Source organism: Crocodylus siamensis, chromosome 1, assembly GCF_052110815.1.
Source record: "Crocodylus siamensis isolate JL-2025a chromosome 1, ASM5211081v1, whole genome shotgun sequence".
NCBI lineage: Eukaryota > Metazoa > Chordata > Crocodylia > Crocodylidae > Crocodylus > Crocodylus siamensis.
In genome coordinates, this window is record NC_143395.1 from 48,885,250 (window position 1) to 48,896,217 (window position 10,968).

The 10,968-nt window shown below is 48.0% G+C and overlaps 1 pseudogene; it reads right to left on the bottom strand.

The window, feature by feature from the left end:
• Window positions 1–8,125, bottom strand: part of LOC149872792 (uncharacterized) — a 48,850-nt pseudogene extending 40,725 nt beyond the window's left edge.
• Between the last annotated feature and the right edge of the window lie 2,843 nt (window positions 8,126–10,968).

Sequence of the window (10,968 nt, forward strand, 5' to 3'; positions counted from 1 at the left end):
AAAAATATATTGTAGCAGAGTAGCTATTTGTTCTCCAGCAATGGAGAAATGATTTAAACCAATCTTGAGACTGCTGTATGAAAAATGAAGTTATAGATTTAGGGATAATGGAAAAAAATCACATACCACATGGTCTATTATATTTGATTCTTCCCAAGTTCTTCAACTTTCAATAGAACACCAGTGGAAATTTTGAATTCCTTACTAATCTAAGCTATATGGCCATCATATTTGCATAGGGCTTCTTGAACCTTTCTGGACACTGCATTGTATACATATATAATTCCCTGAGAGAATAACTTTAATTTACTGTATCTAAAGATGTTAACAATATATAACATACTAGTATTTTTGTATCAATGTGAAGAATACAGCTAAATTGCAACTGCCTGCTGCCTTTATATTTGGTTGGTACATCTACTTTGGGTGTACCAAACTATTTCTAAACAATGAATGGACAAAGCCCCTGTACATAAAGACTTACTTTCAGTTGATGAGCTGCTAACACTGTTATGATCTTAAAATATTTGAAGAGTCATGAAAGAGTTGGAGGCAAACACCTTCTTGGTGGACAGGATGTGGGTATAAAAAGAAGTTCCTGAAACATTCTCTGGCCATGCTTAGCAAATGTTGCAAAAAGTTTTTTTTTCTTTGAAAAAAGCTTTTCTATTATAGCAAGAAACACACAACTGTAATATCCCTTCTAACAATAAAACAAATGAAAACTATACAAATGATCACATGGTTGAATGAAACAAAACAATGCACAATTACTGTATCTCAACAAGGGACAACAGGCAAAGACTCCATTAAGTCCACTCATTGTACTTGGTTATTGGTCAGTTTTATCTGCTAGGTTCTGCTGTGGTGGATGCTTGTATAAAATCCTAAAGTAGAAGTTAGGTGATAGATTCCTCTAAGATGAGGGTTGTCAACTGGGGGTACGCATACCCCAAATGGGTACTTGAGAAAGCACCAGGGGGCATGCGTGGGTAGGCGGGGATGGAACGCCACCACGCAGCATTCCATGCCGCTACACAGACACCGCCTGCCTGGCTGGACATGGTAGGCAGGGGAAGCCCACACACAGGTGTTGCTGCCACTCCGCAGAAAGCAGCACGCCCCCCCCCTTCCCCCCCTCGGCCTGCAGCCACTGGGGTATGCTGCTCTGCATCCAGCCACGGGGGGTACACTGATCGAAAAAGGTTGAAAACCCCTGCTCTAAGACACTGATTCTCAGTCAGGATGCTGAGAGATCCTTTTAAGGTTACCATGGGGTACCACACAGCATAAGAGCTGTAAGGTGTGCAAGCACTTACACATTAATAATTTACAAGATAAGCCCAAAGATTTCAAATAGGAATCCACAATGTCAGAAACATTCTGCTTTGTTCTCAACTTCCTAAGTTCTTTGCAAAGAAGGAATTACTTTTATTTTTTTTTCAATCAAAAACCAAGTGCAACTAGTTTTTGAAATGGGATGCCATTAAACTCATACAAACTATGAAAGCGTGCTTGGAGTTCAAAAAAATTGAGAAACCCCTGTTCTAAGGCATCTTGTCTGCATATGGATGGACCCAAGATCTGATCGCCAACAGCAATCTTTATATTCCTAAGATTTGTTTTTCTTTGCCACTGTTCTTTCTGATTTATTTTTATACTGAAAATCACTTCATAAAAATAACAGAAAATTTTCATATTAAAATAAATTTGAATTTTCTTTATTGGAAAAGCAAATGTGTGCATATTTATTACCGGCTCCAAAATTGATTTTTATAGACTAAAGTAAACACACAGTCAACTTTTTCCTCTTTCTGCATTTAATATAAGGCAAATAAAATCCATTCCCCATAGTCTTCCTAAATAGTACAGGGTTATTGGAGGCAGATTTTTTTTAATGACTTGAGCTCCACTAAGCTTTCTAGTTTACTGTTTCGCTTTAAAAAGGAAGTATATCTAGCATGCTCTATCACACGGTCTAAATGGTGTAGATTGAAAATAAACAAAATGCCACAAACTATCATTCAAAAGATAAAATGTATAAAATCCTCATAAATAATAATGGAAACTTCCAATCTTTTATGCTCAAAATGTTTCCCACATTTGGGTTTTTTAATAATATTGTGCCTTAAACTATAGTTTTATTTTCTGTTTACCATGGGGTAATTCTCTGAGGTAGATATTGTTTGTACAGTTTGGATTTGCAAATAGATTTTTATTCCAGCCTTCTGTGCTGATATTCACCAACAGGAGCAGCTCAAACGTTAAATTGAAACACAGCTACTATCTCTTCAGGGGTTTATTTCATGTGCCATTTAAACATCCATCAAACAATGATTCATAAGGATTAAAATACCAAAGTGATGGCTTAATTCCTTAGAGTGAATGTAACTCAAACAACATAGTCAAAATGTCGACATCAAAGTGAATACCAAACAAACGTCAAGTGAAAAATCAAATAATTAAAAAATGCAAGCACATCTTAAAACCATGAAGGCTCCAGATAAAAGAACCACAACTGTACAAACCAATACACAGTAGTGTAAGTAAGATGGGATGGCTAGGGTAGTAGTCCTAATGCTGACTTAATGTTACCTATTGGCTAGCTCCAGGTGCTGACGTAGGGTTCTGGGTGGCAGGGAGGCCATAAAAGTCACAGCTGTCGCCACAGCCACATAATCATCACCCTGACCCTGGTTCTCATCCCTCATAAGCTATGGATCCCTGACAGTGGTTCTCACCCTGCTTTCACACTGGGCCCTTGACCCTTTCTCCACTACTCTTGCTTTTTGCTTCACCCCTGGCTAGGCTTAAGGCAGTTGCATGCCCTGCAGGCATGACTGGGACCTCCAAACTTCCCCTGCAGTCCCAAATCCAAACTACAACACAATAAGGAAACCCTCTGGCTGTAACCAAAAGCTATCCCCACACTGGGTCCCAACACAGACCCCAGCTCCCTCACTGTGTAAAATAAAGCTTCCCCTTTCTGGGTTGTATCCTCAGCTCCCTGCCTGAACCACCACACTCCCCCTCATCCTGAGTTCTACTTCCCTGTAGGCTGTGGGCATCATGTGTGCAGAGCTCAGGGCCTCTCGGGTCAGCCAGGCAGTCTCTTTTAGCCTCCCTGCTCAGGAGCTTCTTCCCTTTCAGCCTGCAGGGCCAGACTGCCTGAGCGGGCTGAGGCACTGCCCTTATCTGCTTCCTAAGCCCTGCCCTGTCCTGCTCCCCACTGGTGTTCCCTCCCTTTGGCTGATGACCTGCCTGCCCCCTCAGCTAGGGCTAGGGCTTAGCCAAGCAGGCTGCAGTCCCTTGCCTCTGGACTGTCTGCCTGGCGTAGTGATCTGCTGCTCTGGCTCTGCTTCCTGCTTAGCTCAGCCTCCCAAGGCTAGTTCTTGTCTGCAGCTGGCCATCTGCCCACTTGCTGGGAGGCAGCTGATTTATAGCTAGCTGGAGGCTACCAGGCCTACTACAGCCAGCCTATTATCTGCAGTGGTCCCCTGACTGGCCACAAGTGTTCCCCTTTTTCTTAACAAGCCATTTCCTGCCTAGGCTTCATGATTCCTGGCTTCCTGCCCACTTGCAGCCAGCCTGTAATCAGCTGACCTGGGTCTTTAATTGCAGCATCTTCTCCCCTTAAAGTGACAGGAGCCCTAGGCCTCCTGTCACAATATCCCGCCCCTTTTTTTTGTTCAGAAGTGTGTTACTTTACATCAGTTTCCAATGTGTCCTCAGTCTTATAGAGCAATGTTTAAAAAGGGGCAGTGTGCTGTGTAGAGTTTTTCTCTACAGTTTTTTCCTATCATGTTTTTATTGAAAATCACCAAGGGCTTCTAAGCTACTGCTGCCCAGAAACCCCCATTCCAAAAATCAGGGGTGGCCAGCCTGTGGCATGAGTGCCACAGGTGACATGGGCAGCCTCTGTGTGTGTCATCCAGTAACTTGGGAAGGGAACAGGCAGCAGAGCAGAAAAGAAAGGGGACAAAAAACTGTGCAAAAAGCAGATGGGGCAGAAACTGCAAAGCAGGAGCAGAAAGCAGAGCAGCAGATCAGACACGGAGCATAGGAAAAGGAACAACAAACAGAGCAGAATATCAGGCAGAGGAAGGGGATTGGTATGCCACTTGGGCAGGCAGGTTAATTTGTGGCATGCCTGCCAAAAAGGTTAGGCCCATTGCATGACATAAATAATGAGTTGCTCTTGAGATCTTCTTTTTCTTGTGTCCTTGTCACAAACTTGATGTTTTTCTGCAATCATGCATATCTGAGACTGTTGATAATAAAGTATATCGCAGAATTTAGCATGTTTGTTGGAATCTGACAGGGGTGGCAATGTAAACACTTGTGCTATGGCTGTTGTGGCAGTTGAAACTCTTAGGGATCAAGCTATTAAGTGAAAAAAGGGCAGGAGTTTAGAAACACCTCAATGTTTAGTTTTAACCATGTGCAAACTCCAGGTGGCTTCCAGCTCAGTATCTGGAATCTTTAGCTTGTCCTTTAGAGGCACCTATTGACTGGCTCTAAGGAGCCTACATGCATAAGCCTGTTTCCTTGAATCACCCTTCTGGATCCAAACACCTACATTTTAATGATGTTGATAGTTTCATAGTTTCATAGTTTCTAGGGTTGGAAGGGACCTGAGCAGATCATCTAGTCCGACCCCCTGCCATAGCAGGAAAGAGTATTGGGGTCAAACGACCCCAGCAAGGTGTTCATCTAACCTCCTCTTAAACACCCCCAGGGTCGGAGCCTGCACCACTTCTCTTGGAAGCTGGTTCCAGACCCTAGCCACCCTGACCACGAACTAGCGCCTCCTGATGTCTAACCTAAACCTACCCTCTGCCAGCTTGTGACCGTTATTCCTGGTCACTCCTGGCAGTGCTCGGGGGAACAGTGACTCCCCCAATGCCTGCTGATTCCCCCTGACTAGTTTATAACAGGCCACAAGATCCCCCCTCAGCCTTCTCTTTTGGAGGCTGAACAGGTTCAGGTCCTGTAGCCTCTCCTCATGGGGCCTGCCCTGCTGTCCCCTGATCATACCAGTGGCCCTCCTCTGGACCCTCTCCATGTTGTCCACAACCCTCTTGAAGTGTGGCGCCCAGAACTGGACGCAGTACTCCAACTGCGGCCTGACCAGTGCCGTATAGAGGGGGAGGATCCCCTCCTTGGACCTGCTCGAGATGCATCTGTGGATGCATGCCAAGGTGCGGTTGGCCTTCCTGACTGCCTCTCCACACTGCCGGCCCATGTTCATCTTGGAGTCAACGATGACCCCCAGATCCCTTTCCGCCTCCGTGCTGACAAGAGGGGAGTTCCCCAACCTGTAGGTATGGTGTCTGTTGTTCCTCCCCAGGTACAGCACCTTGCACTTGTCTGTGTTGAAGCCCATCCTATTCTCGTCCACCCACCCTTGTAACCTGTCTAGGTCTGATTGTAGCCTGTTGCATCCTTCCAATGTGCCCACGTCCCCCCACATCTTAGTGTCATCAGCAAATTTGAACAGGGTGCTTTTTACCCCCTCCTCCAAATCCCTGATGAAGATGTTGGACAGTGCAGGCCCGAGGACCGAGCCCTGCGGGACCCCACTGCCCACGTCCTTCCAGGTTGAGAACGACCCATCCACTACCACCCTCTGGGCGCGGCCCTCCAGCCAGTTGGTGACTCATTTGACTGTGTGGGTGTCTACACCACAGCCCCCCAGTTTCTGAATGAGAACAGGGTGAGAGACAGTGTCAAAAGCCTTCCGGAAGTCCAGGAAGACTATATCCACTGCTACCCCTGCATCTAATGATCTGGTGATCTGATCGTAAAAGGCCACCAGGTTGGTCTGACAGGACCTGCCACTGATGAACCCGTGCTGGTTGCCCCTAAGCATGCAGTCCCCTGCTGGCCCCTCCTGGATGTGTGCCAGCATAGTTTTCTCGAACAGCTTGCCTAGGATCGAGGTGAGACTAACCGGCCTATAGTTTCCCGGGTCCTCCTTCCTGACTTTTTTGAAGATGTGGACCACGGTGGCCCTCTTCCAGTCCTCCAGTACCTCACCAGAGCACCACGAGTGCTCATAAAGTTGTGCCAGGGGACTTGCAATGACCTCGGCCAGTTCCTTTAGAACTCTAGGGTGGACACCTGGCTCCCCTCCCCTCCCCTCCCTTCCCCTCCCCTTCAGGACCTCAGTGCTTCTCCAACTATCTGCCTTAGCTCGTTTAAGTCTGCCCTCCTAAAATCTAGGGCCGCTGCCTTACTGCATGCCTTTGCCACCTTGCGCTGGATGGTGAATTCACCAGGTGGTCGAGCACCCACAGCCCCCTCACCAGGTCATCACTCGTGGCCAGCACTAGGTCCAACAAGTCATCCCCCCTGGTGGGGCTGTGCACCTCCTGGGTTAGATGGAGGTCCTGCACTCTGGCCAAGAACCTACGTGAGCAGTCAGACCTGGCTGACTGCTCTTCCCAGCAGATGTCCGGGAAATTCAGGTCACCCATGACTACCACATCCTTAGCCTTCACTACCTCTGTGAGCTGACCCAAGAATTCCTGGTCAAGCTCTTCTCCCTGGTTGGGAGGTCTCTAGTAGACTCCCAACATTAAGTCCCTTTCCCCTTGACTGGCTTGTACTCTAACCCAAAGCACTTCAGAGTGCCCCTCCCCTGACTCTTTGCTAATTAACCAGGATGTGTATTCCTCCTTAATATAGAGCGCCACGCCCCCACCTCTCTTTCCTATCCTGTCCCTCCTGTACAGCCTATAGCCCTTGACATTGACTGCCCAATCATGCGTTTCATCCCACCACATTTCTGTAATCTCCACTATGTCCGGGCTGGTGTCAGCCAGCAGGAGGGTGAGTTCCTCTTGCTTGTTGCCCATACTATGAGCGTTTGTGTAGAGGCATTTGAGGCCTCCTGTGGGTGTGTGTACTGACCCCCTAGTCCCAGTGTTACCCTGGCCCCTCTCTCTTACCTGTTTGCTTGCTTCACTTGTTGATCTGGGCTGGGCTGTAGTTGTGGGTGCTGTTTGGTCTGGCATTCTGATATTTCCTCCGCCCTCATCTTCCCCTTCCCCCGACGAGCCTAGTATAAAGCCCGCTGAAGGAGGTCCGCCAACCTAGAAGAGAACACACGCTTACCTTTAGGGGAAAGGTGGAGCCCGTCCCATCCCAGCATGTCTCTCGTCGTGATGTGCCGGTCGTGGCTGAGGAAGCCAAAGCCCTCCTCGAAGCACCATTCCTGTAGCCACCAGTTGGTCTCCACGATGCATGTTTCATGCCATCTGCCTCGTCCACTCACTGGCAGGATAGAAGAGAAAACCACCTGTGCGCCCATCTCCTTCAGCACACACCCCAGAGTGTGGTAGTCCTCCATCAGGCGATCAGGGCTCCTCCTGGCCACATCGTTAGTGCCGACATGGACTAGGACCATGGGGTAATAATCGGTGGGCTGGATTATGGTCTGGAACATCCCTTTCATGTCCTGAATCCTCGCTCCAGGTAGGCAGTATACCTCACGTGCCGAGGGGTCCTGGCAACAGATGGGGCCCTCCGTATCTCTCAGGATGGAGTCACCAATGACGATTATGCAACTCTTCTTCCTCCTGGCTTTCCTGCCTCCTTCAGCTTGCACGGGACACGGTGTGCATGGAGTTGCCTCCTCCCTGGTTTCGTCCTCTCCGTCCTCCTCCTCCAGGGCTGCCAGAGCTTCATCCCTGTTCTCCAGCCGGACTGTAGGAACTGGTGCTGCCATGTCTCGAGCAGCCCTGGAACGGGAGGTGACCGTCAGCCACTTAGCAGTGGAGGGCTTATCTTGAGGTGCATCCTCCTTGGTCGTACAACCCTGCAGGAAAAGAAAATAGCTGTCAATTTCTTCCTCTGCCTCCCTGATTCCCCTCAGCCTGCTAACCTCCTCCTGGCGCTCCCTCACCTGCGCCTCCAGGGCCCTAAGGCAGGCGCCTGCAGGACAGGTGTGGGGGTCCCCAGTCCCTGCCCCCCCAGGCCTTGCTGGGCAGGTCCCGCAGGCCAAGGGTTTGGGGGATACCAGCCCCCCCGCGGGCTCCGTCTGGGTTCAGGCCTCAGACAAGCCCCGGGAAGGCCGCGCCCCCCGGGCAGGGGCCCTGGCAGCACTCTGTGTCGAGACCATCATAGGAGTTCCTAGCTGAGTTTGGGTCCTCTGGCCCGCGCTAACATGAGTCGGTCTCTCGGCCCCTCCTGCTCCCCCTCTGGCATGAACGCCGGCGCAAACGCCGGCGTGCTCTTACAGACCGTGCCTGTTTGCGCACTCTGTTTGCGTGGCTCAGGAGCGCGGCTCCCTACTGGCTCAGCTAAGAGGGATCCGGGGGGCTTCCCCTCTGGATCTGGCTCAGCTGCATCGGCCCCACTTACCTTAGGGGGATCAGCTGCTGCTGCCCCCGTTGCTGCTCTGTTCACCTCTGCTGCTCTCGCCTCCGCTCCGGGTCAGGTAAGGGGGCACACGTGTGTGCAAGACACGTGTGTGCCTGTGTCCTTATGCTCCCTGCTGCTCCTAGCTCCCGATGCTTTGGGTAGTCGAAGGCCATGTGCAAAAATTATACATAGACTTGTATAAGTGTTTGGAAACCGATCTAAACCTGTAACAGAACAGAAATTAAGTGCACATTGCCTGGTTAAAAATAGTGGGACCTGGTTTAAAATAGATATGGACTGACTTAATCAGGTTAATCACATTTAATCAGTTTAGGTTAGACCGGTCTGTTGAACGTCTTCTCCCAGAGCCCCTCCTGACTCAAGCTAAATCACTGTCTGCCGCCATAGTGCCCTGCTTTGCAGGGTAGGTGGGCTAACCTCCTTCCACTCTCACCTGGTCTAGCTGAGCCGGGTCGGCTCCATCCACGGGCTATCATACAGCTGAGACAACAAAGCCCCTGTTCCCCAACGCTGTTTCCTCTCTGTGCCTGTCAGCAGAGGGTGGGGGTAGGGGGAGGCTGCAGTGGGGGCTTTTCCCCCACAGCTGTTCCTGCCCAGCTGAGCTGACTGGGGTACATAGCCCCATCCCCCTCCTCCCACCACAAGTCACTGCCTCTGAGCAGTTGGGAGAACAGAGTCCCTTGCCATCCCCACCCCACAAGCTGGGGTCTTTCCAGCTGGGGGGCCTGCAAATTGGAGCTTTTCCCCCCACCACTGTGTCTACCTGGTTGTGCAACCCAGCCAGCCAGCCAATCCAGACAGGCATCCACAATGATGGGGGAAATGCCCCACACTGTGTGGACCTCACCAGCTATTCTGGCTGGGTCTGGTGGGGGCTGGATCCACATGGCAAAGGCCTCTGCTTTTCCCCTCCCCTCCCCCCATAATAGGGCTGTGCTGGTTGTGGCTGACAGCAGGGGACTGGGGGCTTGTGCTAGGTAGGCAATCAGGGATTGCCCCTGCTTGGCTGGCCTCAGCTGCCTTCAGCAATGTCTGGCAGGCTGGGAGGTGTGTGGGAGCACCCCCTTCCTTCTGGCCTCAGCCACTGCAGTAAAATGCCTGCCTCCTCTAACTGAAGGGTGACCATGAGTACCATTTGCTTGTGATCCAGATTACACAATTTAGAGAAACCAGCATAGATTGGAGCAAATTTGCCTTAGGCTTTTTGAATGTCTGTACTTAGCCTAAGGGGCCAACCTGGATTTTTCTCCCAGTGTGAAAATGTTGTGAACCATTGTATTTCCTTATCTTATATCAGCAGAAATGGGGAAAAATATAGTAAGTAAACTATCTTGAATAATTTCTTGTTCACCTGGAGTCAGAAAGTGCTGGCTGTCAATCTTGCAGACCCAAGAGGTTAAGATAATTCCTGTAATAAACCAGTTGACCTTTGTGGAATTACACCAGCTACAGATTTGGCCCTTTAAAATGTAGTTATTTGCCCATACCACATTCATGAGAAGGAAGGGAAAATATTTAGAGTATTGATAATTTAATGTATTCATGTATTTAGATAAATTAAAAATGCATGTATCCAAAGCTCCAGGTGCATCACAAAATGTCAAGATAAAATCTATGAATATAATGAAAGCTACTTTGTTACAGGGGAAGTGCTGGATTTTGAAAGTTCCTTGGCTCTCCAGAGTTTATTTTTATTTTTATTTTATTTTGTTTTGTTTTTAAACTCTGACCTAAATGCTAACAGTAAACCTGTGGAATAGAACTTTAGTTTCTCAAGCATTGAATGTAGCTTTTAATGGAAAAACACATACACCCTTACTAGACAAGTCTAACAGCAGTGCAGTGTCTACTGTAAGGTATCTTGTTATTAGGATAGAGCTTGATGGTCCATTAGGTTAGTTCAATGCAAAACACAGATTTATTTGGAGAGGCTTCAATCAGGAAATTTGAAAAACAGTTTATCCTCTCAAGCCTTAAAAAAAAACTCATCTGACCTGATGAGACAAATCAAGACCACAGTGGTGATTTAATGGAGCAATCAGCAATGTGTCAAATCTGATTGATGTGTCCCTTCAGAAACCTGACAGGTGATTTGATCCCACTGGCGCAGACAAATCTTCCCCTGAAGACCCTATTGCTAGCACAAGCTTTGGAAAGATTTTTCTAGTCTACTGTCTTTTATTTTGCCCTTGAATTGAGGTGATATTTTTGTTCAACCCCCTTTCTTTGATTTGAATAGTATTGTCCTGACCTAAAGATGTTATTTATGACACAGCATAGCTTTTACCTTTCAAAATGTCAAATGTTTAGTCGGGTGGCAAAAAGTTATTTCTCTTCTAAAGCTAAGGTAAGAAAGTAATAAATGTAATTTTCACAAAACACCAGTTTTAATAGGCAGGAATGTTTTTTAAAAACAATGAAATTTACACTTGGTGAAGAGTCAAAAGAGCATAGTTATCTTCTATTCTGGGCTTTTCATTGAGTTGATGTGAAATGACTGCAGAGAAAGGCAGAGTGCAAACAACAAGCACAAATCAATTGTGTGCTCATTTTAATTCAAAAAGGAAACAAATCATTCCA